An 8,752-nucleotide genomic window follows, 5' to 3' on the forward strand; every position below is an offset into this window, starting at 1 on the left:
CCTCTACCGTCATATTCCCCTGCTGAAGTGCGCGGAATTCATCTGCCTTGCGCTTCATGGTAGCTGAGGGGATGTGATAGCGGCGGAACTCTCTCACGAATTCATTCCAGGTGATGGTGGAGGCATCTCTGGCAGCAGCGCAGTAATTTTCCCACCAGGCTAAGGCAGTCCCGGTGAGTTGATGTGCTGCCAGGAGGACTTTATCTCGATCCTGGCACCCAAACGGCTCGAGCTTCCTCTGGATCACGCGGAGCCAGTCATCTGCGTCCAAGGGGTTGTTGGATCCGGCAAAAGTGGGTGGCTTGGCCCTCAGAAAAGCTGTTAGCTTGTCATTGAAGGTCTGCTCTCGTGGCTGCCTGTTCATTAGAGCATTGGCCAGTGTCTCCAGTATAAGAGTCTGGTTATGGATCACTTGTGCCAGGTCCGCGAAGGGTGGTGGTGGTAGCTGTGCATCCTAATTTTCTCCTCTGCCCTGACTCACTTCTTGTTCTTCCTGAGGATGGTTTTGTCCGTTAGGACGCATTCCTGCATCAGCAGCTGCAGGGTCCCTGACGCGGGAGGCCCTCGTGACGCTTCGAGAAACCATCTGCAGATTGGGTAGGGTTTTTGTGAGATTGAGATTAGGTGATGTTTAAGTTGTTTAATTCGTATTTTTGAAAAGGCAGAATTAACCTTCTGCCGAAAGGCACACACACACAACAAGCACACTACAAGGCAAACAAGCAACCTTCAATAAAGCGAGGCAGGGTACAACACGGGGACACAACTAGAACGCGTACTACACGTCCGGGTACAGGTTCAAACTAGGGATACAACTTAAACTGAAAGGGCTAGAAGGGTACAACAACAGGGTAGGGTTGGACATTCTACTCGCGGGGCGAGTCTTCTTCTGGGGTGGTACGCGCTTCCGGGGAAACAAATGGCTCGTCGTCCTCCGGGTTCCCGTTCTCTTGGGGCTGAGCAGCAACTTCTCTTTCTCTGACAGCGGTAGACCCTTCGGGGTTCTCGGGTAGGGCTCGAGGGCTTCCAAAGAGCGTTCCCCATCCTATGACGGGTGTCCCAAGTAGAACATGGTCTTCTCCGATGGCCGGAACTGGGGTCCCACTTCTGGTCCATTCCTGCATGCGTCGGTCTCGGGCTTGTCTGAGGCTCTCTTGTGCAACCGCTTCACTGCTGATCGCGGCTGCGGCTCTTGCCTCGGCTTGGGCTGCTCGGACTTGTTGGAGCCTCACCGCGAGTTCAGCTTGCTCAGCGCGATGGGTCTGCTCCCTCAGCAGGTGGGCTTGTTCATCGAAGAGCTGATCCAAAGCGGCTAGGTAGTTAGCCACTTGGTACAGAGGGTCCTCTTCATGGCGGCGTCATTCCAGACTCCTCATGCGAGCTTCCCAAACAGGGGTTCTGATGGCCGGCGGGAAGAACCTCATTGGTGTGGGTGCTAGGTGTTCTTCGAAAATCCGGCACAGGTAGCGGAGCGTCTTTCTGATGGCCAAGGGATAGGTGTCTTGGTGCCTAAACCCTGTAGCGGTCACTCGCCAGGACTGGATGTTGGGGTAGCGATCACTTCTGGCGATGACTAGGATCACCCTGCAGCGGAGAGTGCCATGGTGTTCGTACTCTCTGTTGTAGTACCTTGGGCGTTCCGTGACGCCAAGGCTCTCCAGGGCGTTGATCAACAGGCTGGGGAAGCCAGGTGCAGCTTGGCAGTCGCCCTGGGTCCAACCTTCCTTAGCCATCTGAAAACAAAGATATGGTGAAAAACTTGCACAATTATTTGAGGTACACAAAGGGGGTAGATGATTTTTATTTATGGCATCATGGTGGGGTACAACTTCATGGGTACATGATTATTAGAGCAAAGGTTCTAGCTTAGAGACTACTCCTATCATGGGGATTCTTCCTCAATCCTAAGGGAGCGCTTCTTCAGTGGAAGATACTGATCCGTGGTATCATCGGTCTGAGTACCCTTATCCCAATGGGTTTCCATGGGTTCTTCTTCTTCATCTTCCTCTATCCATCCACCTATTCCCCAGCGAGCCTCATACCTCCGCATCTGAGCTTGGAGAGCGGCTAGCGAGTTCTCGGCACGTGCGGCCCTTGTCCGCTGCTCTTCCAGTTCTGCCTCTTTTTCATCCATTTGGACTTGGAGGGCAGCCAGGGAATATTCGGCGTGTACGGTCCTCGTCTGTTGTTCTTCCAGCTCCTGGGTTGCCTTTTCTGCTCTGTGGACTTGTTGCTTTAGCTGTGCTGCTTGCTCGCGGTAGAGCTCATCCAGGCCGGTGAGATAGATGGACAGGTGGGATACAGTGTCTTCCAGATCTTCTTCTTCCCTCCCGAGTCCTCTCATTCGGGCGATCCAGGTGCGTCCTCTTCCTTCAGTTGGCGGGAAGAACCCCATAGGAGTTCGCTGAAGGTGATGCTTGTAGATCACTCGGAGCCGTCGCAGGGCTTTATGGGCGGCTTTCCGATAGGTATCCGGGAAACGGAATCCAGTGGTGGAGATGAACCAAGGGTCCACATCAGGGTAGCGGGTGCTTCTTGCTATGAAGATCATCAGGTCACACCGAAGAGTGCCCTTGGAGTCGTACTCTCGATAAAGAAACTCTGGCGGATCCACAACTCCAATGCGTTCCAGGCTGAGTATCAACAACTTAGGAAGGCCGGGCTCTGCGAAACAGATTCCGCCGATCCATCCATTGTCAGCCATCTGGAACAGGGCAAGAACCAAAGGTAAGTATCCATGTGAGGAAAGGATTAAGGATAGAAAAGTCCTAAGGTGAAGGGTCCTGAAAACGGGTTTCGCCCCTAGGGTCACGTCCTACGGCCAACCTACGGCTCTGATACCACCTGAAGCGTCCCCTCATAAGAGAAGACTTAAATGTGATACAAAGCACCAGTCCCAGGAGGCTGATGCCACATTTATTACATCAGATGGTTCAAAACCGTACAAACCTTGGAGGACACTTGATACAGATGATGATAATAATTAACCAAGCTACAACGTAACACCAGACCGCAAACCACATAGGGTCTACCACGGGCTCAGAGTATTGCGACAGCGGAGGCATCTCAACAGGGCCGGTACCACAGGCAAGGTTGGGTGTAGAACGATAACCCTACTCGGTGTCGTCCGGTATGAAGTCTGTGTCTTCTTCTGTAAAAACTAAGAGTGGGGTGAGTACAAACGTACTCAGCAAGTCCAACCACACCCACGGAGGGGTTATAACAGAATAATATGCATGGATAAATCAAGGATAAGGTTACGGTTTAATTTGCAGAAAAACGACATTTTATGCAGGGGTTTATTTTACGGAAAACCTTTTAGAAATCAGTTTTTGCAGTAACACAGAGTTCAGGTTTTAAACTGCTACCAGACTCCACGTCCGTCGTAGCACACGGCACAACTGCCGGAACTAATTCCAAAACAACTCACACCAGCCCGTCCCAAAGAAACACTAGTTATGTGACCACACCGTAACTCGCCCAATACCGTGGGCACGGACTATTCGAATAGATTCTTAACTCTGCAGAGGTGTGCAACTTTACCCACAAGTAGGATACCACAACTCGAACACCGTCGTGTCGGTGTAGATCCCAACATAGCCATTACCCACCATAGCTAAGCCTGACTAGCCATCACGGGATGTACCAAGGGGTCATCGACCGTTCACTTAGGTATAACCGGGCATAAGTCACTCGGGGCTTATCCCTTTTCCTTAGTCACCCGTTGCTCTCAGCTCTCCTGATGGCTACCACACCAACTAGTGGGATTTATGCTACGCCGTTGCCCATTCAACGGTCGAGTGGTTTGCACGAAAGTGGAGTCAGGTGAGATGACACACCAACTCGGTCCTTAGACACGACAAGATGGATATCTCCCTTCATTGCCCTGCCACACAGGCATAAGCACACCAATCGGCAATTCACACAGAAATGCCGTCCATCCCGTCCATGCTCATCTTTCGAAAATCCACATTTTATCCCGTCCCACACACACATATTTTCTTTATAAATCAAATAGTATTATGAGTAAAGTCCTAAGCATTCTAATATCGATTAACGTCCAAGCAAAATCAGACATTAATCTAGGTAATCAAGGAATGGTCGTCACAAATCAAGGGGTGGCTATCCAACCGTGTTTTCATGCAAGCAAAACATATGCAATTTTATAAAACAGGCCTTTGGGTTGTATTTATAAAAACTAGGACAGAAACTTGCATCAAAGGATGGGATTGAACTTGCCGTCTTCGTAGCCTTCGGGGAAGTCCTGTCCTTCGGGCTCGGGGTCGCGGAACTGGTCCTCGTTCTCCAGCTCACAGTACTGCTCGCTGACGGGCTCTCCTTCGTTCACTCCGTGATCTACGACGCAAACAAACACACAACAATCAAGACGCAAGAAATAAAAGGTTTATCGTTGAGCTCGAATCAGAGACACATAAAATATAGAGTATAAAGTAATAATTTCGAGTGGTCTCTGAGTGACATGGTCAAGGCTGAATTAAATTAGACATGGTAAAGTTTTGGTTTGATCCGGGGTTGTTTGATACATGAAATGATAGGTTTTATAAAGGTTCGAGGGTTAGTTAAGGGGCCAGGGGCCTGGTTGTGAATAATCTTGAGTAGGCAGGGGTGTGTTTGTAATTTTTGGAAGCTTTTGGGTTATTCTGGAGAGGTCAGGGTATATTTGAGGTTAAGTTATATTGGAAGAGGGTTTATTTGCAAATACACTAAAGGTGGGGGTGTTTCTGCAAAAAGGCAAAATGGTGGAAGGTTTCTTTAGGAAATAAAGGAAAAGGGGGGGGGGTTTGGCAAAATCGCCATCCCCTTGCTCCCTCCCACGCTGGGAAACAGGGGAGGCGTCCCCGTGTGCCGGCGGCGGCCGATTTGGCCGTCCTGGACCACGGCGGCGGCCGGGGGTGAGGGGAAAAGGGGCCGGGAGCACGTGGGGTTCGATTCCCCGGCTCACCTCAGGCTGGGGCGGCGCTCAGAGGCGGGGCGACGGGAGCGGGCGGCGGCGGCTCTGGTGGCGCGTGGCGGCGGTGCTAGCGCTAGGGAGGAGTCGGCTGGAGGCGGCAGAGGTGGTTGCGGGGATGGCCGGGGGCTCGGGGTCTCTTTTATAGCGGCGCTAAGGCGGTGGCGCGGTGGAGGTGGGTGGCCGGCTCGGCGGGGCTTGCGGGTCGGCCATTAATGGCGTCCCGGCCGCTAGCTGGCGTCGCGGAGCGGGGCACGGGCGGCGAGGGCGGCCACTGGTGACGGGACGCGAGTAGGCAGCGGCGAGCACAGGGCGGCGCAGCGACGGGCGGCGCGCGGCGCGCACGTGGGCAGGGCAGGGTGTGCGCGCGTGCGCGCAGGCGGGGCAGGGGCCAGCGGCATGCGCGGGGTCAGACCGGGAACAGGGCAGGCGGGGCCGGGGGCCGGCGAGCGGCTGCGCGCACGCGTGTGTGCGTGCGCCGAGGCGGCGAACGGCTCAGCGGCCAAAGTGCTGGTGCGGCCGGACGGCATCGGGGGCAACGCGGCGGCGCCTGGGCGGTGGCTCGGCCGCCTTGGACCGGCGTGCGTTGGGCGCACGCGTGCGCGCTGCGGAGCCGTGGTCCGGGGGTGCGGTTCGGGCGCGGTGAGGCCGCGGCGGCGCGCTGGGTTCGGCACGTGCGGGTGCGTGAGCCATGGGGAGGAGAGGGAGGAGGGGCGCGCACTGGGAGCCGGGGCGAGGCGCGTCCGCGATGTCCGGTGGCAGGCCGAGCTGGCCAAAGGCGCCGGGGGAGGAAAGGAGGAAGAGAGGGAGGAGGAAGGGAGAAAAGAAAATAGAAAAGAAAAAGAGAAAATGGAAAAGAGAAAGAAAGAAAGAGGAGGGGGAAAAAAAGGAGGGCGGGATTCGCGGCGTCACCGACGCTCGGTCGGCCACGCGCGGCGCCTGGGCGCGTGAGTGCGGCGCGCGGGTCGAGGGAGACACAGGGTGCTAGGTACAGTGTCGGGTCTGATTCTCCGGGAATCGGGAGGTTGGAACAGGGGGGTTTCCGGGAAGTTAGGGTTAGGGTTTTTCAAGGGGAGTCGAGCTCGACGAAAAACAACTTTAGCGCGCGATTTAATTTAGTGAATTTTTGAGATGTTACACTTGTGCATTCAATCAATCAAGAAGCAAGATTAAGGACTTGAGTAGAGAGAAGCTAGTGTGCATCCGTTCTTGGTGATCGGTTCTTGCTCAAGTGAAGGCCTTAGCTTGTTACTCTTGGTGATTGGCATCACCTAGGCGATCTTGGTGATCAAGGTGTTTCTCGCGGAGCTTGCCAAGGATTGTGGGAGCCCGGAGAAGAAGATTGTACGTGGCTTGATCTCCACCACACCGGGATGGTGAACGGAGACTCTTAGTGAGCGCCCTCGTCTCGGTGACTTGGGAGGTGACAATACTCTTTGTGAGTGTCACAACGTGGATTAGGGGTGTGTGCCAACACATCGATACCACGGGAAAAAAATCCGGTCGTCTCTTGTCCACTCTCTTTATTTAAGCATTTTCTTTCATGCAATTTACTCATGTGCTTGACTTAGAGATCATAACTTAGCTCTACCTTGCTAGGCTTTATTTTGTTTTTATCTCTCTTAGCTTGTGTAGGTAGCTTAGTTATCCGGTTGGTGAATTGGTGCCCTACTAGCATTGCATAGGTTAAGGTTGCTTTACTTTGTTTTAGAAATTGAAAAAGACCCAATTCACCCCCCTCTTGGTCCATCGATCCTTACAACCGGCCGAAACCCGCCGCCTTATCGCCGAAATTTCGGTCCGCCACACCGGAATCAGCTGCTTCGGCGGCGGGCGGCCAGGGGAAGGGAGGAGCGACAGAGCTGAGCGACGAGGGGAGTGGGGAAAGGCCGAGACTCCGCCCACGGGCGTTGGGTAGGTTATAAATGTTAACGGGTCCGAACCCATTTAGTCAATTTAACCAACCAAATCAACTTATATTTCAATTATTTCAAGTGCTACTCGCTCAGAAAAATACCTAGTTTTTTATCATATTTTTTACAAATTTTTTTGAATTTTTAAATTTCGAAACGAAAAATACCGAAATTTCTTTTCCCGGTGTCTAGCGAAAACGAAAAATTTACCGAAATTTCGCCGAAATTCGACCGAAATTTTGAACCCTGCTCCCTACCCGGCAGCGCGCATGCGCGCGGCCGCCTCTTGTCGCGGCGGGCCGGGGTCTCTGGCAGGCACAGAGATCCCTGTACCTGCTCCTCCGCCGCAGGGTTGGTTTGTGCCTTAGGGTAAAGATTTACCCAAAGATAAATGTTTTACACCTCACATTTGCCTCTAACTAATTTACCCATGGAATATTTGGATTTAGGGGTAAAATGAGAATAAAAGTAGTTGAAAATAGCAATCAATGCCTCTCATGTACCCAATTTTACCCCAATTTGACACCCTCTAAGGGGTAAAAGGGTAAAGAGGGGGCAAATAGGTAAAGGGGCACATTTACCCTATATGTTTAGATTTTTAGGAGTAAATGGAAAACAAATTTATCCATTTTACTCTTTTACCCCACCATCCAAACATGACTCAAGCGCCGCCGCGTGCCTGCACGGGGCGGATTGCCGCCAAGATCCTGCGGGAAGCCGATCTCGCGTGAGCAGGCCTCGGGCTGTGCCGGAGTCATCGTACGTGTCCGCCGGCACAGTTTGGGGAGTTCAAGTGACTCGTCATCGTCGTTCAGGAGCCGGACCACAGGATCACAGCAACAGGCACACGCGCCGACGCCGAGTAATGCCTGTTTGGTCCTGGCCCTGGATCTGGGGATCCGGCCGGCCCAAGGCGACGTCCGCCCGTTGTTTGCTACTTTCCCGGCCGGGCCCCCAAATAGCAGCGACCGGCTTTGGCACTGCATGTTGTGTTCACTGATCGATCGATCAATCGATCATCCATGGTTAACACCTGCCAATTTACTACTAAGGCCCTGTTTAGTTTTTTACATGTAAACGCAAAAAAACCGTAAACGCATTAAAATGAAAAAGAATCTTGCTAATTTGAAGTACTAAATAAAGTCTATTTATAAAACTTTTTACATGGATGGGTTGTAAATCGCGAGACAAATCTAATGAGCCTACTTAATCCATGATTTGCAACAGTGATGCTACAGTAACCATCCGCTAATTATTTATTAAACATGGATTAATTAGCATCATTAGATTCGTCTCGCGATTTCCAACCCATCTATGTAAAAAGTTTTCCAAATAGACTTCATTTAACACTTCAAATGCCCCTATTTATATCTTTACAAGTTTTTGCCAAAATGAACTAAACACACCTAAGTGCAAGTAGGAACGGGAGCGATTTCTAGTAGTAGTAGTTACTACCATGCTGGCTTGATAATTGAGCTCCTACTGTCCATCCACCCTAGTACTGCTATCTCCTAGTAGTACGAAAGAGCGGGCGTCACGACAACGATTGAGAGCGAAAGGCACTAGTGATAAAGCCATCGTTGTCGTGTGCGTGCATGGCTTTGCCTACCTGGCCGCCGGACCCGCTTCAAAGCCAAAACCTGGGAGGCAACAGGTGCCGGCGGGCTCGTATTCCCTCCCATTCATCCTAGTACCTGTCCGGTGTCCCGGCTGGTGACTGGTTTGTCCCCTCCTTCCATCCTCTTTTGCCGCGGTCGCCGGCTTTTGGTGGTAGTGGCTCCGGCACCCCCGGCGGGGGCGGCGATCGATTCCCCTCGGCACATTGGCCGGCGGAGTTCTATATATATGTTATTCTGCTTAATATTTAGAA

The sequence above is a fragment of the Panicum virgatum genome, chromosome 7K, assembly GCF_016808335.1.
Source record: "Panicum virgatum strain AP13 chromosome 7K, P.virgatum_v5, whole genome shotgun sequence".
Taxonomy (NCBI): Eukaryota; Viridiplantae; Streptophyta; class Magnoliopsida; order Poales; family Poaceae; genus Panicum; species Panicum virgatum.